The following is a 26,182-nucleotide window of genomic DNA, read 5'->3' as shown; positions in this document are numbered from 1 at the left end:
CTCCTTGTATTGACTTTAGAAAGCTTAGAGTCACAAATGTCACTCCTCTAATGGTTCACAAACACCAAGAGCAAGAGGATGAAGAGGAGGAGAGAAGGAGGCTGCCCAAAACGTGTGGAAATCCTAGAAGGAAGCTTAGTCACGTTTTTAGGTCATAAGGGATCTATATATATAGGAGGCTATTAGGGTTATCTAACAAGGAAACCCTAATTTGGATGCTTAAGCCCTAAGTAACCCATGGACTCCTTTAATTAAGGCCTTGGACGATTTCCCCATGGGTTTCCCATAGAATTCGTCCACTCCTTAACATAAGCCAATCCATAGCCCAAATTGCAATTATCTTATAATTACAATTCCAGTCCCTTAAGTTTAATTAATCTCTTTTAGTCACAAAACTAATTACCAATTAATTCTTGACTAATATTAATTAAACAATATGATTTCTCCTTTAATATATTATTCTCATAATATATTAATAAATTATATTTAATCCTTTCTCTCCATAATTCATCCTATCAAGTTGCTTTGGTGAAGGCAACCCAAAAGGACCATGCACCATCGGGTCAAGTACATACCAAACTAGTTATGGACTTAGACACTAATCCAACAGTCTCCCACTTGGATAAGTTTAATAACTATTGTGCGTATGACTTCAGATGCTGATCTGCAATCGTAGCTTTCCAAAGCCGCTGTTAACTCTGATCCTATCAGATACGTGTGTCCTTTAGATAAGGGATCATATATTCCTCCATTCTAGATATCATAAGACATGATTTCTAATCATTCTCTCAGTACTATTTCTCGACTTCCGATTTATGATGACTGACTAATTGAACAAATCAAATTAGCCCTAGCCCGGCCAAGCATTTACGTTTGTCATTACTAAATCATCGAGGGGCCCAAAGATATCGCTTTTATCCTACTTTGGATAAAAGGAATGGATAAACTTTGATTCAATGCTCGCTTGCACTCACTCACCGAATCACACACAACAATATGTTTTATGACACCAAGTTACTGGTGTGTTTACATATTATCAATGTGCAACCGATTTTCAAGATACAACTCACACATCTCGGTTTCAAGAATATAATATGTTATCGTCTCACCAATCACTTGTGATACAATTCATGGAGTGATCCAAGTGAGCGTGGGTTTAATCTAATGCTCAAATCATATTCATAAGCACTCATGAACGTTGCAGCAAACATTTGCTTATGTCTAATACTCTTTAGACAATCCACACACCAATTCACGACAGTCTTTATTCATACCTACTTCCAACGTATGAATGACTGTGGCTCGTTCGAATAATTTGACTGTTCTAAACCAATTAAATTATTCAGGAAGTCAAAACATGCAAAGTGAAACACAAGAATAATACTAATCCCATATGGCCTCAAACCTTTGAGCATAAATAAAACACCTTTTATTTATCACCATATCGATTACTCATTATTTGTTGTTTCGGGTAATCAACTTCTTACTTGAATTATTATTACACTTGTCCCATGCTCCTAGCATGCACACAATATTTACCTATGATTCTTACTTTGTGAAATAGATCAAATGAACACATTTCCAATCAAACTCATTTCACAACTCCTAATCCTTTTCACAAGTGAAAGAATATCAAATTCTTACCACTTATGGAATATGCTAGATTCTAACATTTTATGAAATGATCCTTTTGTAATGTCACTGCACTAAAGTCACAAAGACTATTGCCAATGATATTACAAAGTCCTCTATCGGAGATTGTTACAATACAATTCCTTAGATATGATGTCTCTCACTCAAAGTACATTCCTTTGAACATCCTTTTGCATAAAAGTTTCTAATCTAGACATAGATTTTTCAGTTTCCAACTCCCAATATGGAAACCTTTCCATATTTGCCGTATGACAAGTCATTTTCAATAGAATCTTATCTATTCATAATAATGTGAATATGGTCCATCCAATACTATACTTCCAACTACTCACAAGCAACCAATCATCGGCGAACTTTGGATTGTCCTTTGATAGTTGTTTAATTATCTTAGTCAAAACCGATTCTTGTCCTTTTCCCTCTAAATGCACTAGACATTTGGAAAATTTTAGAATGGTCAAATATTATAGCATTTTCAATCGATCCTATACCCGAAGCGTATGGGACTCGATGCATAATGTCTTACATAAAGATTTGATACTTTATCAATCTTTTGTCATAATATTTTACGTGCTACGTTCTCAAAATTCGAACTATGAAGAGGAATGCCGTAATCATAATCGATATTTGTGAACACACTATGTTTCCTTGACTAAATTATTAACATTCCTCAACCAAATCCTTTAGATTTAAAATGAAGCAAATATTCTCTCCCTTAATTATAGCAAAACAACTATTCAACCTTTACAACTTTGCAAAGTATGACTTTTGTTTTTCTATAATTAATATTGCTAACTTGCAATACTTTCCATAATAACCATGCAATCATAACATTTATGCTCCCACTATCATGATAATTATTATAAAACATAACACTTATGCTCCCACTAGCTTTGACATGTATTCAGAAACAGCTCAACTTTCAGAAAAACAATGCTTATTGAATTTCTTAAGTTCATGTTTCTAATACCTAATACTTTGATAATCCTTTATCTAAGCTTATACACCTTTCCTTTAGATAGCTCATATGTGTGTCTAAACAATTTAGAATAATTGCCAAATCTCACAATTCGAATCATGGAAAGGGATACCGTAACCATAATCGAATTCGAGAATACAATTTTTCACAATAACTATCCTTTTAAAATCTTTCTTAGTGAAAGCATTTCCTCACGGTCATTTTCATGAAGGAGGGAATCCTATGACACTTAGATTTTAATGATGTATGTGTTCCTATCCATGTGAATTTGTCAAAACCAAGGTTTACGACAAATTCAAACTCATATGGACCGAACTTTCTTAATCTTGATTTCTTGCCTTATGGTAGCACAGCTGCCCACCATGTCTTCCAAGTAGTTAAGCAGCTCACCCTTTCCTATCAATGTACCTTTCATTGATCAAGGTCCTTGCCTTTTATGCATTCAAATGAGAACTCATATGGCTCACATGCATAATTAACTCAATTGGAACGGCACATAAACAATATAATGTCAACATGATGGGTTGTAAACCTCAACTCATGTGCTAGTGATGATCGATAAGGTCTATTTTGATTTGTTCTTGAAACCTTTCAAGACCATTAAGACTCCCACTCACTCCTTGACATCTAAGATTCTCTTGTCAATAAACATTTCTTGACAAACAATTATTCAAGAGTTAGTGTAGTTTTTATCCAAAACACTTCATAAATGGGTCCTAGTTGGTCTTTGTCTTATCCAAGACATCACAACTTTCCACATTTTATGAATGCTATAAACCTTCTTAATACTTTTCACTCAATGTCACAGTTTTAACTCTAAGACTTGTTTTGGAACGAAGTACGATTGACTTCTTGATTTAACCATTTCTTCAATTCTTGATTCCTCTTTTTAGACATACAATTGTACTAAGACTCACTTAGAGGATCAATTGAGATATGGTTCTTAATCATTAAGACCTATCATAAAGCATAAAAGGTACTCTCCCTTCTTCTTAGAATGGAGAAACTTTTATCTTTCTGCCTACTTGATTCTTCTTATTCGTTCTGCTATTGAGTTAAACTTTTTCAATCAATTAAGAATTACACTTAATCTTATAAGTATAATCATATTTACTAAACCTTTAGTAAACCATGAAGAATATCTTTGTTACTCTTCTGGTGGACTTGATCAACACACAACTTTGTGTATTCGATCTCCTAGTCCTTTACTTGACACTTTGTCAACGAATTAGTCTAGTTTCCAAATATGAAATTTCTCATTCATCATGCAACCGAGTTGCATGATTCCAAGTTTCTGTCCAATTGAAACTTGGGCGATGAGAAACTCTCCCTATTTGGTAAATTCTTGACATTTCCACAAATCACATAATTAATAATCAAATCCATTATTGCTAATAATAGAAACATCCAAACATCAATTTTTCATATATTCCATTGCAAGGATAAATAAATAGTATAAAAATCAAAATTTATTTTATTGCGGAAAAATTTGTCCTTACAATGCAATTCATTGAAAAACTATGCTAATACATCTTTCTTAGCAATCTAATTCTAACTCTAAGTAGCAGCTCGAGAATCTAATCTTCAAGTAATGCGATCGAAATCCATTCCTTCTCGGTTTGATTCTGCTCACTTCTTCCCTTAAGCTTCCTCTCTTTTCTTTGATCCTACAAAACATCAATTGTAATCTTATCACATTATGTATTAAGAATCTAGAATAGGAGCTTAAAAGAGTTAGTCAGTGGATTTTACCTAGAGCAGAGCCATACGTTTTGACTCTCCCATCTCTTAGATATCTTAGGTAAATAGGGCAGCTTCGTCTCCAATGCCCCTTTTCTTGGCAATAAAAGCAAATTGACTATTTTGGAACAGGACATGGAACTACTTCAGACATTGCCTTTCTCTTATGATCAAACTCTTCTATCATAGCATGTCTTTCGTTGCCATTGTATATATCCATAGAGGTCTTGAAGGCAGATTCACCAATTAACTTTGCTTTTCTATTGCGCCAAATCATTGCTGATTCAGCAGCAATAAGCATATAGGTGAGATCTATAAGGGTCACATCGCAGTTCATCATATAGTACTCTCTTACGAACTCACTATATGAGTTAGGAAGTGACTGGAGAACCCAATCAACAGCCATCTCCTCACAGACAACGGATCCCAACATTCTTAACCTATCAATGTGTGACTTCATCCCTAGGACGTGTGCACACACCGACTTTCCTTCTTTATGTTTACTTGCCAAAAGGGCTTGAGTGAGCTTGAAATTTTCAAGCCTTCGAACTTGTGGGTTAGGGAGAATAATTGGAGGAGGTGGAGGAAGAGAAGCATGATCTCTTGTTCCTCGATCAAATCATGGAATATCATCTTCATGTGGAATGCTTGTTCCACGGGATTTGGGAAGATCATAGTTGTCGAACTTTGACATCTACAAAACGGCAGAAAACGAATTCAAGTTAGTTGATTGATTGAGTCCTTAGTAAATCACCCAAATGAGATACTAAGGCTAGGACCCAACACAATACGCTACAACCTAGAAAAGGGATGCCGTCTAGTTGCAGAATATTTGAAGGTAAGTGAATGACGATTCACTAATTTCCACCATAAAAAAACGAAAGAGAAATTTTAAGTTTTAAATCTATGAAAACTCCTAGATCCTTTGAGATTCATTGAACATTTCAATGGCATGTTTAAATCTCGATATGCCCCTCTTGTTTGTGACTGGGATGCCGAGGATCACAAAGCGGGTGTGAATCACCATGCAAACTTACATGGTGCCCTCACATGTTACAGTCACCTATTCGATGTGCCGGTAAACCACACACACTCCACCGAACTATAACAAACATTGAGTCACCCTTTGCTACCTTTGCTTAGAACCATTTAGTGTGTCGGTTAACCACACACGCTCCACTAACGTCTTCGCAAAGGCACAAAGTGTAATTTCATGGAATTGCATCAATTCACTTTTGCCTAAGTAACTAAGATTGGGAATTTGAATAATATTTAGTTACTTTCGTACTTCATTATACTTATAATGGAAGGTTTTGTCCTATCCTACCCGTTCGGCTAATGACCCTCCACTAGTCAAAAGTGCGGTAGGTAAGAGTGGATACCTATTCAATCGCCATTTTATAGGCACTTTCCTTAAACACCCCTTATAGACCAGCTTCGTGAATGAGGCCTACTAACGGTAAGACTGACTTTTACTCATACATATGTATAATGTTAGACTTTTAATGTTATATATAGTATAGGGTGTATATTACACTTTTAAAATACTAGGTGGTCAAAATTAACAATTATACTTTTAATTCAATCAAATTGTAAACCAAAACTTTATGGATTTATTAAACCTCTTTTAATTATACACCTTAATTAATTAATAAAACCATAAGGGTGTGATTTGAATCTTTTCAAAACAATACTAGGGTTTTAGAATTTAACATTCCTAAATTAAACTTTTAATCAACTTTTAAATTCCAAAACTTGAGGACAAGTTTTGAAACATTTCAAAACATTTAGGTTTAGAATTTAAATATACATCAAAATTAAACTTTTAATCAAAATTTAAATTCCAAAACTTGAGGGCAAGTTTTGAAACCTTTTCAAAACATTAGGGTTTCAACTATTTAAATTTCAAAACTAAACTTTTGAGTTCAAATTTAAACTATAAAACCTAAAGGGGGAAAATTGAAACTTTTCAAAGCACAAGTATCAAATAACAAATAATCTAAATTAACATTTAATCACATAATTATCCATATTTGATTTATTTAATGATTTCTTGCAAAACAATTTACCAATTTAATCAAAATAATTAATCAATTATCACATAAGGAAACAAATATTTTATTAATTGATAAATATCTTCAATTAGATCAAGAATATAGTCAAATATTTCATAAAATCGGATTTATATTGATCTAATATGATAAGGCAACTATCCTTAAGCAAAAACAGCAAGAAATCTCGGTTTTCCCTCCATCTGACCAGCCGACTCGCCGAGTCAGGCATGGACTCGTCGAGTCAGCATGGACTCGGCGAGTTCATCTATGGACTCGGCGAGTCCAGCCTCCAGAAACACAAAAATCAAAATTTTCAATCATACAATGCATCAATACAATAGAAACCAGTCTAGGCTCTGATACCACTGATGGGTTTTGGTCCTAAGAACATCTTATGTGCTCATATAAATCCTAATGCTTGGATCTAGGTTTCTCTATTGTACATGCAAGTTATCCAAGACTATAAACCCTAATTCTAGCATTCAAGTAATCATATTAACATGAAAATGGGTTTAAGATATTACCTTGATTGTTATGTAGCAATAACAATCCAATTCCTCCTTGTATTGACTTTAGAAAGCTTAGAGTCACAAATGTCACTCCTCTAATGGTTCACAAACACCAAGAGCAAGAGGATGAAGAGGAGGAGAAAAGGAGGCTGCCCAAAACGTGTGGAAACCCTAGAAGGAAGCTTAGTCACATTTTTAGGTCATAAGGGATCTATATATATAGGAGAACCCTAATTTGGATGCTTAAGCCCTAAGCAACCCATGGACTCCTTTAATTAAGGCCTTGGAAGATTTCCCCATGGGTTTCCCATAGAATTCGTCCACTCCTTAACATAAGCCAGTCCATAGCCCAAATTGCAATTATCTTATAATTACAATTCCAGTCCCTTAAGTTTAATTAATCTCTTTTAGTCACAAAACTAATTACCAATTAATTCTTGACTAATATTAATTAAACAATATGATTTCTCCTTTAATATATTATTCTGATAATATATTAATAAATCGTATTTAATCCTTTCTCTCCATAATTCATCTTATCAAATTGCTTTGGTGAAGGCAACCCAAAAGGACCATGCACCATCGGGTCAAGTACATACCAAAATAGTTATGGACTTAGACACTAATCCAACAATCATATCATATCATATCATATCATATCATATCATATCATATCATAAAGGAAACATTTTTTCTTTCACCACATTCATTTGAAACTCCCATGCATTTTTCCTTTCACCACATTCATTTGAAACTCCCATGACTTTTCAATTTCTTTCTAATAATAATTATAAGTTGGTTAATAAGGTTAAATAAATATCAAGCCTAAAGTGTAACAATATATAAACTAAATTTTAATATTAAAATAATATTTTTACTTCTACTTATAAAGTTATGTTTTTTTTTTTAACTTTTAACATATTATACTTAATTTATTAGTTTTAATATAGTATTGGATGTAAACCATTATCATTTTAAAGATACAAATTTGGATCAATTTGTATAAAATACTTAAATTATTAATTTAAATATAACATTACAGGGTCAACCTATATATACATTTTAGTTTAACATAAACAACCCAAAAAATATTTTGTAAATAGTTAAAAGTGATAAATTGTAGTGCTTTTCTAATAATGATTATAAGTTGTTATAAATAAATATCAAACCTGAAGTGTAATCATAAATAAACTAAATTTCAATTTTAAAATAATATCTTTACTTTTACTTATAAAGTTATGTCTTTAGCTTTTAATATATTATACTTAATTTATTATATTTAAAATGTTGTTGTATGTAAACCATTATTAGTTTAAAACTACAACTTTTGAACAGTCTGGACAAAATACTTAAATTATTAATTTAAATATAACATTATAGTATCAACTTAAATAAAAATTTCAGTTCCTATTAAAAAAGTAAGAATATTTTGTAAATAGTTAAAAGTGATAAATTGTAGTGATAAATGCAAAAACTAAATTGTAATCTCAATATAACTAAAATATTTTCTAAAGATATTTTTATAATCGTTAAAAGTTTTCAAATAAGTAGCTTAAAATAACTTACAATAACAATAGTTAAAAGTAGCTTTATATAAATTATTATATTGTTATCTTTAAAAAAAATAATGTTTCATGTTTTAAAAAATTATAATGATAGAAATTAAGCAAATAAATTTTAAAAAAATTAATTAACAATAACAAAAACTATAAATAATATTAAACCATATATTATATTAAATTTTATTTATGTATAACTCGCGACTAGAAGTCATTTAAACGATTGACTAAACTACAATATTAAAATCTCATAGAATATTTGTATTTATAAAATTAGGAATTTAAAATTTTAACATATTATAATTAACTTATTAGTTTAAATATGTTGTTGTATGTGAGCAATTATTATTTTAAAGTCACAACATTTTTATAATTTATGAATTGATGCAAAATAGTTAAATTATTAATTTCAATATAATATTAAACAATTAACTTAAATAAAAATTTCAGTTAAATTTGAAAAAAAACCGAGAGAATGTTTTATAAATAGTTAAAGAATATAAAATATAGTGTTAAACCTAAATTGTAATCCTAAAAAACCATGAAACTATTTATTTTATAATATTAACAATTTTAAAATAAATAGCTTAAAAAAACTTAAAACAAGAATAGTTAAAAGTAATATTATATAAAAACTATAATATTTTCTTTAAAAACAAAACAATGTTTTTTTGTTTTAAAAACTACACTCATAGAAATTAACAATATTCATCAAATAAATTTTAAAAACGTTAACATTCTGAAACCGAATTAAAATAATTAAGAGTTTCAAAATACGTTATTTTAAATAACTTACAATAACAATTGTTAAAATTAAAATTATGTACAAAAATTATATTGTTGTCTTTAAAAACAAAAACAGTATTTGATGTTTTACATAATTACAGTGATAGAAATTAAAATCGTAAGCAAATAAACTTTTTAAAATTAATTAATCATAACAAGTATAAATATCATTAAATTATATATTATATTTAATTTTATTCATAAGTAACCTGCATGTAGACGTCATTCAGACACTTAGGATTATACAATTTTAAAAGATATCTACATTATTATATAATTCAAAACAAACAATTTTTATACCAACTTATTATAAGATTTATTATATAAAAGCTAATAACAATGTCATTCATATATTTAAAAAACATATATTTGTAAAATTTTCAAATATATTGTATTCTACGCAACGCGCGGGTATTCGCCTAGTCTTATCATAAATTCTATAATTATTCAATGATTTAAGGAAAAAAGTATCTCTTGCCTCTTTACATTTCTCAAGTCCTAATCGTGATTGATTGCTTTCTCTTCCATAATAAATACTCCTTTTTATTTGAATGATTTATTTATGAATTCATAATTAAGTTAATAAATAATCAAGGATAGAAAAACCTATAGAAAAAGTTCATGATGTTGTAAAAGAACCTAAAGAAGAAGATGTTAAATTGCAAGTGCCAAAAGACATCCTTTGTATAGATAAACACATAACCAACTTGAATGGTAATGGTGCTGACTGTGATAACTCAAATTAAAATAAATATATAAATATATAAATGTATTATTATAATTATGACTAAGGAATTAATTAGGAGTAAATAGAAAAATTATGAAATTTTAATTCCAAAACCCATCATTTTGATTAAAGTCATAAATTTGGACTTTTGGGTTAACTAGAAAGGTTACAAACTTGGGCATTCTAAAAGATACGAGATATAGAGTGGAATGCCCACAAAAAATATAAGAAAGTTTGGGGAAACAAAATAGAAATCGGGGATTGAAGTTTGTGAAGGTTTTTGGAGCTATTGTAGAAATTAAGGTATGTGTCTTCGATTTGAGCTTAATTAAATTGTTTGAGTAGGTTTATATACAAGCGTTGCATGTTTTGGTTCCACTTCATGTGTCTGTTTTGGCCGATAGACGTAAATTTGACAAAAAATAGAGTGTATAATTTTTGATATAAAGACTTAGAAATTCATCTCGTTATGAATTGAGTTTTGATAATTGGTAATGGATATATTTCATAAGAAAGTTAAAATGATTAATTACTATTTCAGATGTTTATTTGATTAAATTTTAGATGAAAATCAAGCTGTAGGTTTTATGGAAAATAACAGAGACTCGGGTTAGGAAGATGAGTATTTGGGTCTCTTTCTTTTTGGTGGGTTACCTAAAAATAAGTTAAAACAAAAATAAAATAATAAAATGTACCGAATATATATAGGGCATGTGAATTTCTTTTGATGTTAGCCGCAACATTTTTTAACATATTATAATTTACTTTTCCCGTCCCTAGAGTTTGATAATATGTCGATTTTGTATTAATCATATATAAATCATCCATTTCAATTTCAGTCCCTACATAACTATTTATTTGAAAACTAAAGTTACGTAAACGGTCCCTAAACTGTTGATACTTTGACGATTCAATTTTCATTCAAACATATCAAAGGAAATAAGAATTTCAAAAAAAAAAAAAATGGTCCACAAGTTTTGCTAAAATGCCGGTTATTATTTTTATAGTTAAAATCAATATAGTTAAAATCAATATTTTGTATCTAAACGTCCCAATTGTTTTGAGTATTATTTTAAGAGTAAAATTTTATTTATTTGAAAATGCTAATATAAAAAAGTATCGTACTTGCACTAAAATTACTATGAACGTTTTAATTTATGTAAATGTATGATTGTTATTATTCGGTCGAACAAGACATTGATATTGGAACCAAAACAAACATATAAGATGTTTATAGGATTGTAGCCTTTGAAAATAAATGTTGATTAAACATAGGGTGCATGTCTGCAGGTAGCGTGACGACATCCAGTTAAGACCTAACGTCAACGAGATGAGTTTTTCGTGTTCTGTGGTTGCTCGCACATAAATGTTTATCATGCGTTTATTATGTGTTTTTTATTTATTTATTGACAGTATGTTTTATAATAAGTATGATTGCGTGCAAATGTTATTTTGAATTGTTTATCTATTGTGCTTTTTTTGGGTAACATGTTTAGTGGGAACGGGTGAGGTGTTTAATTGCTGTGAGCATGACGGATGTGTGTGATCGGCGGAGATGGGAATTGAGAATTATACTCATTTCTTTGGATATTTAACATACTTGAGTACAATGGATGATGAGTTGTCTCAAGGAGAAGGGAAATGAACATTTGGTTCTTTATCTGGATAATTAATCGTTCCCCTAAATTAGGTCTTCGGGTGATATGTTTGTTGTATGTTTATTGAAACTATATGATGAAACCTTTTGTTTTGTTTAAGTGATGGACATGTATGTGCCACACGAACTCACTAGGCCCTAGGTTTGCCCTTTAGAAACTTTAAATGTGTGTAACCCAGGAAACTATTTAACAAGTGGAAGTAAGAAGGCTAGGAAGAAGGATTGATCAACATGACGACAAAGGAGTTCCGCAAAGACGTATCACCCGAAGCTCTTCGGTTGAAGACTTTATTTTATTTTATTTTGCTTCCGCTATAGTTTAGTCTATAAGTAAGTTCAGAATTGATCTTGAGAGATGTTGGAACGCTTATTTGTTATATAATCTATATATGAAAATTGGGGTGTTACATTGGCAAAGAAAATATTCTAATGAATGTCTATAATCCTAGAAACTGGAACATCCAATAAGTGTAGACATGAGGTTATCGTAGTGAATTTACGAGATGTTTGTTCACAACTTTGAGTTTTGAATTAATCGGTAACAAATTTACTTAATAATATTTTACAAGATATTATTTTATAGGGTCTCACTTTGATTTTTGTATAGGACTTCTGGAATGTCTAGGTTGGCGTGGTCATAAAGGAGTAAAATCATAGATTAAACAAAATAGACTTTGTGTTTGTTGAATAAAGTTGTGCTCAAGTTTTTTAACAACATGAACTATATGAAATGCTAACGAGTAGCAAATTACAAGATTTTTTTTGATATTCTCGAATAGGGAAAGTAATCCAATCATTCCATTTATTAAAAAAAAACCTTTTGTAGATGTAATTTTAAGCCATGTAAAAGCTATACTTTTCACATCACTAGCCAAATCAACACTATATCTCATAATCCAATTAAAAATGTGATTGTTTATGTAATCCCAAAGAACCCATGCAAAAAGTATGAGTGTCATAGATATTACCTCCATGATTCTAGCATTCATAGTGAGGTTGAACCAAATTTTGAATATAACATCCAACAATTGAGATATCACTCCACCAATTATTGAGTATAACACAAATCTCTTGAGCAGTAGAACATTCCAATAATAAATGAATCTACGATTCATTTTTGTTGTTACAAAGTGAGATATGAATCGAGTTTACAACAACGCCAATTCTATTTATGTTTGAAAGTAGTCAACCTTTCAATCCGAATCCTCTAAACCAAAACATTTGATCTAGTTGCATCAAATAATACAAGTTTACATAGCAACAATCTATACTTACCACTCATGTATTGATTCGCAAGACGGGTACATGTGGAATCAATAACAACATTTATGAAATATAGGTGGCATCAATAATTTGATAACCAATGAAATAGTGGTGGAATCAAACTAGAAATTTCTCTATAAACCCAAAACCTCAATAGTAACAAGATTTATGAAATACAAGTGGAATCAATAATGTAACATCATGAAATTTTTTGGAACCTTAGAAGCTAAAACTTGGAACCCAGAGGTAGGGCAGTGGAGACAAGCGGAATCGCTAAAGGCCAACATTCGACGGAGGTGGAGTCATCTGGTGTAACCGAAAGAAGGTTGACGATTTGAAGGACAACAATCAAAACTTCTCTTTCGAATTGCAATTTACGCTTATTTTACTGATTTCTAAAGTGATTAGCTCAATTCCTAATATCTTTAATCATATGTTTCTAAGTTATCTACCAACAAGGATAATTTTTCCAAAACTACTCTATTAATTCATATTATAAAATACTGAATTAGTAAGTTCAGTCCCAATGCTAATGGTAACCTCTCAAATTGCCTACATTACAAGTGTAATAATAAACATTAAATCAACATTATTGTGTTCTAACTTAAGGATGCATCCTCTAGTCACATTGCATATGCAGTTACTGTTGTTTATAATTGCCTAAGTTAATAATGAAGTAACAATTCAATGAACATAATCCAAAGCCAATCTAAATTACGAAAATCAGTTACATACACTAGTACAAAAATCACCTATGGTCACTATTTTTGAAAAAAGGGTGTCACGCTTTTGGTTATTTGCGTCATTAAAGCTCATTAATCAAATTTCAATAAAGTTTTAATCACATATTATCTAAAAACCGTCATCACTGCAAACTATATTCACACTTTTAGCAATGGGAACAGTTTTATGTAATAAGTCTGACATATACTAGCCAATAGTCACGATCTATAGTTGTGATAAAATGTAATCAATTATTACGGTTTTTTTGTTTTATATCTAGGTTTATGTTGTGATGGAAATTAACTAAGATGTAAAAACGTATAAGGTCACATGAATTCTATTCTTTCTTGACTAAAACATAAGGTAGAGTTAGTTACGGTTTAATTTATTGATAAAAAAAGTGACTATAAGTAACTTATTGTCAGAGTATTATTTTATACAATCATAACATAAATGATTTTAAAACATTTTTACTAAAAAAATTTCCCTCCAAATACCCCAAACTTTCACTAAAAATCAAATACACTCAAATTATTCCTCTAAATTTTCACCAAAATTTTCATGATTATAAAAAACCTCCAAAGCTATCCACTATAACATTTACCAAATGTTAATATTTCGTCAACATTTTCAACAACAACATTCCATTGTGTTTCTTTCTCTGTGCAATCCCATCTTTCCTCCCTAAAAACACTAGGTGACCTCTATGACCTGAATCGTACCATCACCACCTTATGATCATGGAACCATCATCACAACACTAGGACAACTTTCAATGTACCCAAACTAACTTCTCTGACTATTAAAGGTAAAATGCCCAGAGAAACCATGAAATGCTTGTAATTCAACCATTTCATTATGGTTAATAATTGTGTATCTATTAGTATACTTTGTAACTTAGTCGTAATATGTTATACTCTTATAATCAGGCACTAATTTGTTAAATTTCGTTTGGAATTTACAAGTGATACGAACTGAAACTACATCAATATTCTAGAACGATATTTGGATGTTTTTGTTTATATGAAAGAGCATATGCGTCTCCTCACAACTAGAAAAACAGCCTTTTACGACGCGCAATGGGTGTCGTAAAATGCTTAGACGACGCGCAAATGCGTGTCAAGGAAGACCTTGTCATAACGAGAGACGACACACTTTTGCGTGTCATCTATTTACGATGCGCATTTATGACACGCATTTACGACACACAGTTATGACACACAATGCGTATCAAGGAAGACCCTGTCATAAAGGAAGACGACACGCATTTGCGTGTCGTAACCTTACGACGCGCATGTTTATGACACACAATGCATATCAAGGAAGCCCCTGTCATAAAGGAAGACGACACACATTTTTGCGTGTCATAATTTTAAATGTTTTTAAAATTATTTATTTTTGATAGATTTACTAATTTTCAAATTAAATAACACATTAAAAGTCTCAAAATACAAAATAAAATATCATAAACAATAAAGGTAATTCATTGCATTAATATAACATATAATTAATCATTCCAATAGTAAGTAAATGTAACACATTGCTAATATTGCATAATATTTATTATAGAAAACAAAACATGTAGAACATTAAAAGAAACCCATGGCCAACCACACAATCTCGACACCGATTCAAATAGCTTCTCAATCTCCGGTGCACACCTTGTGAAAGATCGACTCCAAAAGTTGTATCGTGGATTCTGCCACATCATCATTAATCATTAATATAAAAACAAGTCAATAGCCACTATGTATTATATTATATTATATTACACTTAATGTTTATGATAACTACCTTGATAAGCTTAATGATGGTGATTAGAAGCCCCCAAGGGTGTGGCCTGTTAACTATCAACCGCTCCAACAGAACTCTCGTTATCTGTTCTTGGATCACCTCATGTATTTTAATAATAATATTGTTATTATTATATCCCATATAATAATAGTTATTATAATCATTATTATTGAAAGTGAGGTAGCAGATCTGATTTGATTCTGAGAACAAGTAGAGAAGGATGAAGGAGAAGTAATGTGTATGGTTGTTGGGATATCTCAACTTATTTGCAACTGCATTCAAAAAGAGGTAGCGCACTTCTGTCTCAAGCTCCCACCAAGAAGATTGCCAGCAAAGCATTGCTCGCGATGGATTGTCTATGTGGCATTCTTGCCTGTAACTGTTGGATTGCCTGCCTCAACATTCAATGCAATTCTTACCATCATTGTTTACACCAACAACTATTTAAGACTTTAAAAAAAATTATATTAACCAAAAAAATACCTGCATTCCAACATAAAGAACAAGGGAATTCATTAATGGCACATTGTATCATGTTCCTGCCCTTGCTGCCTCACTTGGTGAAAGAAGAAGTTTCTACTTTAGTTCAGACAGAAAAGAAGTCCCTTGTGGCCTTGTCTGTATAAGTATAACAAAAAAAAATTATAAATTAAATAAGAGTCTGAAATGAATCAAAATTGTTAATAGTTTGTTTTAGTTTTAAAGTACCTTTAGATACTTGTCCACATAATATTTCATTTGCTTAGTTTTCAAAGTTGCATCAACTTCCAACAGAATGTGAGGTGACTGACTAATCTCAGCTAGCAGGTCAATTTGAATATTTAATAATAATAATAATAATAAACCAATAATGATCACTGAAAGTTACAATTAATTATACTATGAATAAGAAAAGAAAAAAAAAACAAGGAACCTTTAAGTTGGGAGCTGAAGGGTCAGGTAGTCTCATGTTGCGAGGGAAAGTACTGAGTACTATATTTCTCATATGAACGCAACTTGGAGGAATGATATCACAGAAACTAAAATGATAATCACAGAGAAACTCTAGGAAATCATGAAGTAACACTAACAGAACTCTCAGTATGCCCTTGAATAGAAAGCGAACCGAGAAATAAGAAATGGAAGTAATATTAACAGATGATGGAAAATATGAGTGAGAGGCAAACCGCCTCGCCAAGTTCAGCATTCCTCGAGAAAGGTTCCATGAAGTGGAACAAGTCGACTAGTAAACATTGGAAATATCGCCAACCCTTTTGGGTGTTTCCACAAAGATGATGGAAGAATCCCGCATTACGAAGATGTCTAAACAGTATTTAATATCAAAAATCATTATGAAGATGTTTAAACAGTATTTAATATAAAAAAATCTTACTAATGGATCCATGCCTTTAAGATGTCTAAAAGTCCAAGCTTATGCACAACTTTCAGAGTTGGGAATTATTTCGAGCATCATACGTGCATGATTAAATAGTTATTCAAATTAAGAAAAATATGAAAAAATGTTGACAGGATGCAGAAATCAATAAGATAAAATAAAAAAATTAAAAATCAAAATTATGGATGCCATAAATCAAATATCCCATGCGGTGAGAGGTCCTTCTCATTGCCTATAACCAAAAACAATTAATTGTAAAAAAATATAAAAATAAAAAAAAATAAAAAAAGAGGTGTAAAGTTCATATTAGAATTTAGGTATCAAAGTATCCACAACCCAAATTATTAAAATATATTCCATGTAGGTGAATACAACCTCCAAAAAATTGAAATTTTTGAATGCATTGCTTCTCTAGAAGGCATCCCCCGTTGCAACACATTATTTTCAATTTGTCAACAACAAAATAAAAAATAACATGCAGGGCAATTTGGCAAGTAATTTTAGTGCATGACAACCAACTTAGACATAATTTCAACACCATGACATTTTTAAAACGCCAACTGTTAGTCATTAGAAGGAAGGATGGAGGAAGATTATTCAAAATAATTGTCTAATTGTTAAATTTTGTGAAGTAAAAATCAGGGAAAAAATAATTTACAGCCATAGGTACCATTTCAATAATTACTCTATGAAAAATGGGCATCTAATTGTAGGGAGACATGAAGTATACCTATACAGATGATGGTCCATAGCTTTTACTTGTATGATCTGTTAACTTTCCATAAAATTAGCAACCTTCACTTTTAGGATATGATCAGTTTCCTATCTATACACAAAGGTGGTCATTAGCACTAAAAAAAGATTTTAAGGTAAACGATAATTGATAAAAACACATAACTCCTCTAAGTTGAAGATGCAAAAAAAAAAGTCTTTTAACATAAAAGAAGGGGGAGTTGGAACGTTACCTTTGTTGCCTAAAATATTCTAGCACATCTTCTGTAGAGGTTCAATTAAAATCAGGTTCTCTAGTGAGCATAAAAGAATGTGTCCACCAAAAAAAATCATAATTAATAACAACCAAATTGAAACTTATCACAATTCATCTCTAATTGAAAAAGTACAAACACACACATACTCTAATAATCAGTCAAACATAAGTAAACAAACAACAAACGATTATCTAGGTTCTAATTTCAATGATAAATTATTAAATTAATTAAAGCAACTAACTAATCTCAACTGATAATCCAAATTGAAAAACAAAACTTTAAATAATGAATAAAGAAACTCAACTTTGTAAAAAAAAATTCAAGTAAAAAACTCCAAATAAGGATCAGTTCATTGAGCAACTCATTTATGATTTGATCATGTCTGCAAGTTTCCTAGATTACTGGAGGCTGCTAATCGAAATGGGTGTGAGTTGAAGTATTGATCTTGAAGAAATAATTGTTTAAGCTCCAGGTCTGAAGTCAGAGAAGGTGTCAATTTCTCAAGAATGGTAAAAGGATACAGAGAAAAGGGAGATGGGTAACAGATTAATAGTAGAAGACAGTTAAAGGCTTACATGATATGGAGGTAACAAAGAGAACAATCACCTTTAAGCTACAACACAACTGTTTCCTGTTTTCCAACATTGTACAACTGTAAAATTTCTAATTATTTGACACAACATATTATATAATTTCATAAATCCTGAATGAATAAGAACAAATCTTGAAAATTAGGAGTTCTAAGATACCTTAAAAGTGATAGGAAAGATGCTCTATTTCTTGTGCGTTTTCTTGAAACTGTTAAATAGAAATGTAGAGACAAAGCCCAGAACTGAACTGAAAGGCCTAACTTAAACACATCAATAAGCACACAACTATGAAAAACTGAAAAATCAAAAATTGAATCAGTCACCAATCAACTGCAGGTGGGTACACTATTGGAAAGCAATAGAAAATGATAATAATTACCCTTCATGGTTGTAACTGAGGTTAGCTTTATGCTTTTTAGCAGCCAAGGCTTGATACTCATTCTCCATGCGTTCCAAATGCTCATAAGGATCAACTCCAAAAGCATCCACTTTTGAGAGAGCCAAGGGATTTATATCCATGTAAGTTAGAAAGGGCATTTTAGTCATTATGGGTCTTCATTACTTTATGAAGAAAAGCTACAATATGTATGGGATATTAAAAAAAACTTTCAAAAGGGAAAGTGAAAACCTTAAAGTCCCACAAGTCTAAATTCTTTATTTAGGAACATGATCAATGATTTATAGGGCATGTTTGGTCAAGTATTGGTTACAAAAGCTTTGGTAGGTTCATACATGTTTCTGCAGTGGTTCTCACTAAATAAAGATGACAAAAGATGGTGGACCTGCAACAAAGCTATATTTAATCACTATTGGGTCAAAAGTTTGTGTGTGTCATCAAACATGAGTAGATAGAGAGTAAAAATTGCAGTCAAACTTATTCTCCCAACACACACATTCTTTTGTGTGTTGTCGCTGATTATGAAGCATCTAAGGACAACTTTGACTTGTTTAATCTATCACAATATGTTGCTGCTTTATTCTTCAATGAAGAAGAAAATACAGAGAGGAGAAAAAAAGCAGAAAATGAACAAGGTATAAATATATCAAATATAATTAAAAGACTACATATGAATCACCTTTGGAAATCTCAAAAGACCAAAACTTGTAAGATGATTGGTGCCCTCAGTGTTTTTTTTGTTGGACATTAATTTTAGGGCACGCAAAAATGCATGTCCTCTATCCTTAAAATATTAGAAAATTGATAGTATTTTTTAGGACACGCACAAATGCGTATCCTCTATTAGTGCGTGTCGTTGTTTGCACGTCGTTAAAGGGTTGTTTTCTAGTAGTGCCTCCATTATTTATCCAAAATTAGCCATGGGTTTTGATATTTTCTTCCTCTCGAGTTCTTGGTTATTACATGAATTTAGAAGTGATTTGATTTGAACAATAATTCAGCTTGTAGGAATTGTTCTTTGTTTATCTGTAGCTGCAAATATGGAATCAGGGGATTTTGTGCTAATTGTTGTTAAAAAGCAGTTTGCTTATGCTACTTCATCATATCACAAAAGACAATCGTTTGTTAACTTATGTGGTAACAATTTTTCGTTATTGTTCTTTTTTCTATTATAATTTTTTATTATTGTGTTTTGTAGTATCATATGTACATTAAAACAATAAGTGGATTTAATGATGTTTTATTACTGTGTTTTGTAGGGGCTTATGATAGATACTGCTACAGCGGAAGAGGAGATTGCTAAATGAAAAGTAGCAGAATAATTGGAAGTTACGCTAGGGAAAGGTATGCAACAAGAGTTATAGCGCATGTTAATCTCACTACTTTTATATTCAAATTTTGCTGCTTCATGTTTCACATTTCATATTGAGGTGTCTCAAGGTGGGTCATGAATAAGGGTGGCGAGTGGTGGTGCTTTTGGTAGGGTTGAGAAAGAAGCTTGAGGTTCAATATAATGAAGGTGAGTGATGTTTTCCCTTATTGTGGAAACAAGGAGTACTGTTACATATGTTTCATGCTCTACTTGTACACAATGCAAAAATCATTAGGAGTTTCCTTTTTGTATATATTTACATGATGTTCATCACTAAATGACATGTATGCTTTCTTCTTAAGGTTGTGAAAGTTAATTGTTGAACATAACAAGATCCAAAGTTTAATCTGAAGTCATCGAAAACTTACAAATCTATGAAATGGTCTATTCCTATTGAAACCCTACACATAGATATACGTTATATTTGATTTCATGTTCTTGTCTTTCTAATCTACTCAAATTTCCTTATGATTTCCTTTCTACTTGAATGACATACGAATGTCATTTTCCTTTTATTGCATCTGAACTATCAGGAATGGGACAGTTGGTCAAATCCTTTGGAATTTCATCATTTAATATTTACAATCATACTTATCATACTTGTGAGGTAAATCAAATTGTTTTCAAAATGAAGAACTTTACATTTAATTTTTATATGTGTCAATTTGATTAAAAATATCAATTTGCTTTCTTAATTTGCTTTTGGGTACAAAATTCTTGATGGGTTCAGATCATATAATATTGTTACTATTGTGAACTTCTTGATATAGTTGCTCTTCAACTTTGACTTCCACTTGTCCTTCATTCTACTATGGGAAAAGTTTAGTAAGTATGTTCTTGTTATGAGTAAATAATATAAGTACAATGATATTATGTGTAAAAGATAAAGCTTGTTGCTTATATTGGTTAAAAGGTATGATTTCTTTCCTCTACGAAGTGATGATGTGTAATAGTATATTGCCTATACGAAGTGGTGATTTGTTTTTTCTTTTATGTTTCTACAGATGAGTTCATTAAAGGTACTAATGGGGATGGTGTATATGAATGTGAGTCCATTGGTAATTTTGCCTTTGTACACATTAGGGCTTGATAGTTTGAGATGACGACTTCTTGTAATGATTTATCAATTTGTTGATGTCAACATACTTTCTATATGTGAATGTGAATGTTGTATTTTATTTACTAATTTAAGTTGTTTATCAAAATAATGTACATGATGATAATTGGTCCATATGTGAATATAAATGATTTTAAGTTGTTCAACAATAGTCATGAAAAATGAAAAACAATAAGTGACTAAACGTAGTTTATGGTCATGGTTTAATATATTATGTGTTATTAAATGGCAAAAATAGTCATGAAAAATGGAAAAACATATGACTAATAGTAGTTTATGGTCAGATTTTAATATATTGTGTGTCACTAAAAGTTAACAATAGTCACGACAAATGAAAAAAACATGTGACTAATAGTTGTTTATGGTCACGATTTAATATATTACGTGTCATGAAAAGTCAATAATAGTCATGACAAATGAAAAAAAAGTGTGACTAAAATAGTTTAAGGTCACACTTTAACCTATTATGTTACTAAAAGTCAACAATTGTCAATAAAACAAAATATGTGACGAAAAATAATTTATAGTGACGTCTATCAAAATATGATTGAAAACAGTACAAAAATTGCTAACCTATGGAAACGGTTTTTACCTATAGCAACGATTGCTATGGGTTATAGGCACCATAATTAAACATTACCATAACTTATCATTAATGATGCGACATTTCCTTTCAAATTGAATTAAAAAAAAAACATCATAAAATGTCTATATTAGCGGGTTTTTTGTGTGGCTAATTCCCAATTTTCTACTAGTGATATACGTAAAACGTCAATATTAATACTCATGAATCTTTAATCAAGCAAACATAATATATTAAAGAACTTCCAATATCCTTTCAGAATTAAAAGAAAATCAAATAATTTAATTGACATTATAAATAAAGTATTACGAACTTAGACCATAATCAAGACAAAGGAAACAAAAGATTCTATGCGTTTGGTCGGAATTAGGTTCTACTTATAGGCTTTTATGATCGTCTTATTTCGCGGTGTCATTCTTTAAATTTGGTATATGTCTTCAGAATCTTATGATTTCTTTCCTTGCGAATCTTTTGACATTTTTCTTGTTTGATACTTCATGAAAATATGCACCCTCTTTAGTTGCATATATATATATATATATATATATATATATATATATATATATATATATATATATATAAGCTATTAAGTACCTTTTTCCATATTTTTAAAACTAAAACATTCATCAAAGTACTTGAAATGTCCCAAAAAGTATGTATAATTTAGAACACATAGTTAGCCTCTTATCCATGGGGTTGGGGTTGGGGTTGGAGTTGGGTGTTCTAACTACATCCTTCCCTTTTCATTTGTGATGTTAGTTTTATTCTTATTGATAATACCCTCCTTCATAGCTAAAACCATAGTAGTGGACTTGAAGTTTCGAGATTTGATCATGATATCATGTATGGTCTTTAAGATGCAATGTAACTCCATGATGGTCTTTACTAAATTGTTCATATTATAGTTCAAGATGAATTGATGATACAAGTTGGTCAGGGAGTTAAGAATTATATCAGTTTCCAATTACCAACCAAAAGACATCCATGTTGCTCCAATTTGTCAACATACCATTTCATTTTACGCATATGTACATTGCCGCTCGCGCCTTCCGCCAGCTTACAACACATCAGGGATTTAACTGCATCAAACTGATCCTACCTGGTTTACACTTGAAACAATTCCATGATATAGTTAGCCATGTAAAAGGCCTAATAGTCATGAAGTTCTTTTGGAACTCTGAGACAATGGTCACCAAAATTAGGCGGACCATGCATTTGATACATTTAGATGATTTCCATTTTTGTCTTTTACAACCCCTAGTTGCATTAGCTCAAGGTGTCGCAGGAAGATCTTTATCAAGAGCACATTCTTTATTTTCATACATTAGAGTGACTATCAGCTCGCAAATCAAGTTAGACAATTTAGCTTTGTCAGCTTATCCCTTCAGAGGATTTATAGCAATGAGAACTTTGTAGATGATTTTGTGCTTAGAGATATCTAAAACATAGAGTTCAATTTGTTTATTTAATCCTTAATTAATAAATAATTAGCCAATTAAAAATATTTGATTTAGGTTAGACCCATATTTCACTTCTAGATGTGAAGATGGATGTCATAATCACGCCAAGAAGATTTTTAGATTTTTAGGTAGGAAATATTGTTTGTCAATTCTAATCTATATGAAAACCTATGATCTATCAAAATTCATTGACTTATAGTTAGTATGTAACGCTTCAACCCTGGTATGAACCTTATATCCCTTGTATTTTGGAATTATGCATTTTAGTCCCTGAAGAAGTATGCGGGGCGTACCACTTGGTAGGCTTAGCGTACTAACTGTAAAGCTAGTATACAGGTGGTACCACTTGGAATGCTTAGCATACTGAGTTGATGATGAATCAAGACCCAAGTCACGTACGCTGGGACTACGTATCCTTAAGCTAGGCATACATGGACTTTAATAAAACCCTAGTTGGGGGTTTTCCACCCTATATAAACATCCTTATTCATTAGGGTTGGCCTCCTTATCTGCTTCTAAATCCCCAAAACCCTAAAAACGAGTCTTAGCCCCCATTGTTTAGTGTTTGAACCTTTAGTGAGGATTTTGTGTTCATTTTGTGCATGTTGAAGGAGTTGGAGCATCTTGAAGTTGCTTAGCTTAGAGAGAAGGTCTTGGATCTAGAGTCACCATCGTTTTTGACAAGCTTTTGAGGTATCAAGTTCTCATCTTGACTTCTAGTTGTTTAGATCTCTTTTTGGGATGATTTGTCATATTTTTGGCCATTGTTGGGTGGATTGTTGAGTTAAGACATCCAAAGGACTTATCCTTTCAAATCTACGTTTATCATGGGCCCCTTAAGCATAAAGGTGCCAACTTTATGGAGTATAGGGCCTCATGCATTCATTAAGTCTCTTATTAGGTCCTTGTTGACCTTAAGAGCTTCATATAGCCATGCATGGACGTAAAGTTAGCAACTTTTCATGGTAATACAACTCAAGGAAGTCAGATCTACATTCCGGAGTGAAGGCTTAATGCATTAACAGCTGAAAGTAGAAGTTGGCTAAACTAGAAGAGTACATTGGGAATACAAGCATGTACACACAACATACAAGCCCTTGAGCCAGTACACTTAGCGTACAAGCTGAGCGCCCTGCATACTTAGTCAGGCGGTTTTGTGATTTTGGGTTTTGAGTTTGTGCCTTGTTTTGGGCTTATAAGGTTGGTATTTAGTTGGGCCATTGGAATTTAGGATTTTTAGGCCAGGAACATTATTGGGCCATGGGTTAAGGCCCATGAGAAGGGATTGGGCCCAATTGGAAATTAGGCCAATTTGGGCCTTAGTAGATTATTTGACTTTTCGACCTTTTAGATTGTGAGATTGGGCCTCAGTCTTGGACCAATCTAGGTTAGGGGTAAAATGGTCTTTTTACCCGAAGTATGGATTTATGGTTATGTTTGGAACCCAAATGTTAATTGGACTTTATTTGATATTGATAGCGTGGGGATTTTTCGGACCAGCAGCCAGGGAAATCTGTTTGATTCAACAATGCGAGGTGAGTTTGCTCATTGGGTTTAGCAGGTCGAAGGAGCCAATGTCAGCCCATGATTATGCTATGTTAGTATGCTAGTTGTCTACGTGACTCTTGCATGTGTTATGCGCTTATATGTTTACCGGACTAAGCTCGATGTCGGGCAGGGACCGATGACCATTTTGTATGCTATGTATCTTTGTGATTATTGCATGTGTACATGTTTACTTGATATATTTTATATGTTATATGTATGTTGGGAAGGGCCCGATCTGTTTACCAAGCAAGGCTCGATGTCGTGTGGGGCCCGTTGTCGGACGGGGTCCGATGATGTGTAGGGCCCAGTATATGTTATTATGTATGGTATATGGTATTTTGGGGAACTCACTAAGCTTCGTGCTTATGATTTTTAGTTTATGTTTTAGGTACTTCTGGTTCCAAGCAAAAGAGCTCGGGTTGATTGCATCGCACACACCACATGGATTCTGCTTTTGAGATATCACTCTGATTGTGTTGATGTTGAGATACTTATTTTCATTTGAGTTGTATGGATAATGTTTTTGGAATACTGTTTTACTTAAATTAAACATGAAATTTTTTTATCATAATTTTGGGACGTTACGAGTTGGTATCAGAGCCTTGGTTTGAAGGATTCGGGCACACTCTCAGGTGTGTCTGAACTCAAACTGAGGATTTAGTAAAGTTTTTTTAAATGAAATATTTTTTTTGAAGAAACAAGTTTTTCTAAAATAAGACGGGGTGTGGTGCATGCAATCAGCCGAGGTCAAGTAAGTTTTCCCAAAATACCAATACATGATATCTGTTATGCTTTGATGTATGAATCTGTGAATCGCATTCAAGTTAGGGCTAAGGATCTACTTATTTTTTGCATGATAGAATGTTAGGAGAGATGCCTTTGAATTCCTATTGTTTGAGCTTGTAGAATTTCATGCTAGTACTGATTATTCAATGATAGGGTGGCTTGATTTGGAAATGTTTGAACCTGGTTATTTGATGCACGAATGCTACTTGCTATGTGCTTTATAGGAGTTATAAATAGCTTTAGCTAACTAGTAATAGAATATGCTAAGTTTCATATTATGATAACTAAATAATTTGAGAAGGCTAGGTTTTAACTCTATTGCACAACTCTTGTCTGGGTCCAACCAGTGTAGTGCGAGACCTTTCATTTGAAGAATTATCTGGTTGTTATAGCATGTAATTGTATTTGTGAGCTAGGTAGAGGAAGTTAGTGGGAGTTCCTTCTGCATTTGATGCGAGAGAGTGGAGTGGAGTTTGCCCTATGAAAACCTAGGATGATATCTAGTGCTGAGAGCCTTATCCGAG

The sequence above is a fragment of the Lactuca serriola genome, chromosome 5, assembly GCF_051521515.1.
Source record: "Lactuca serriola cultivar US96UC23 chromosome 5, Lser_US96UC23_V15, whole genome shotgun sequence".
NCBI lineage: Eukaryota > Viridiplantae > Streptophyta > Magnoliopsida > Asterales > Asteraceae > Lactuca > Lactuca serriola.
Note: the sequence above shows the minus strand (reverse complement) of the source record.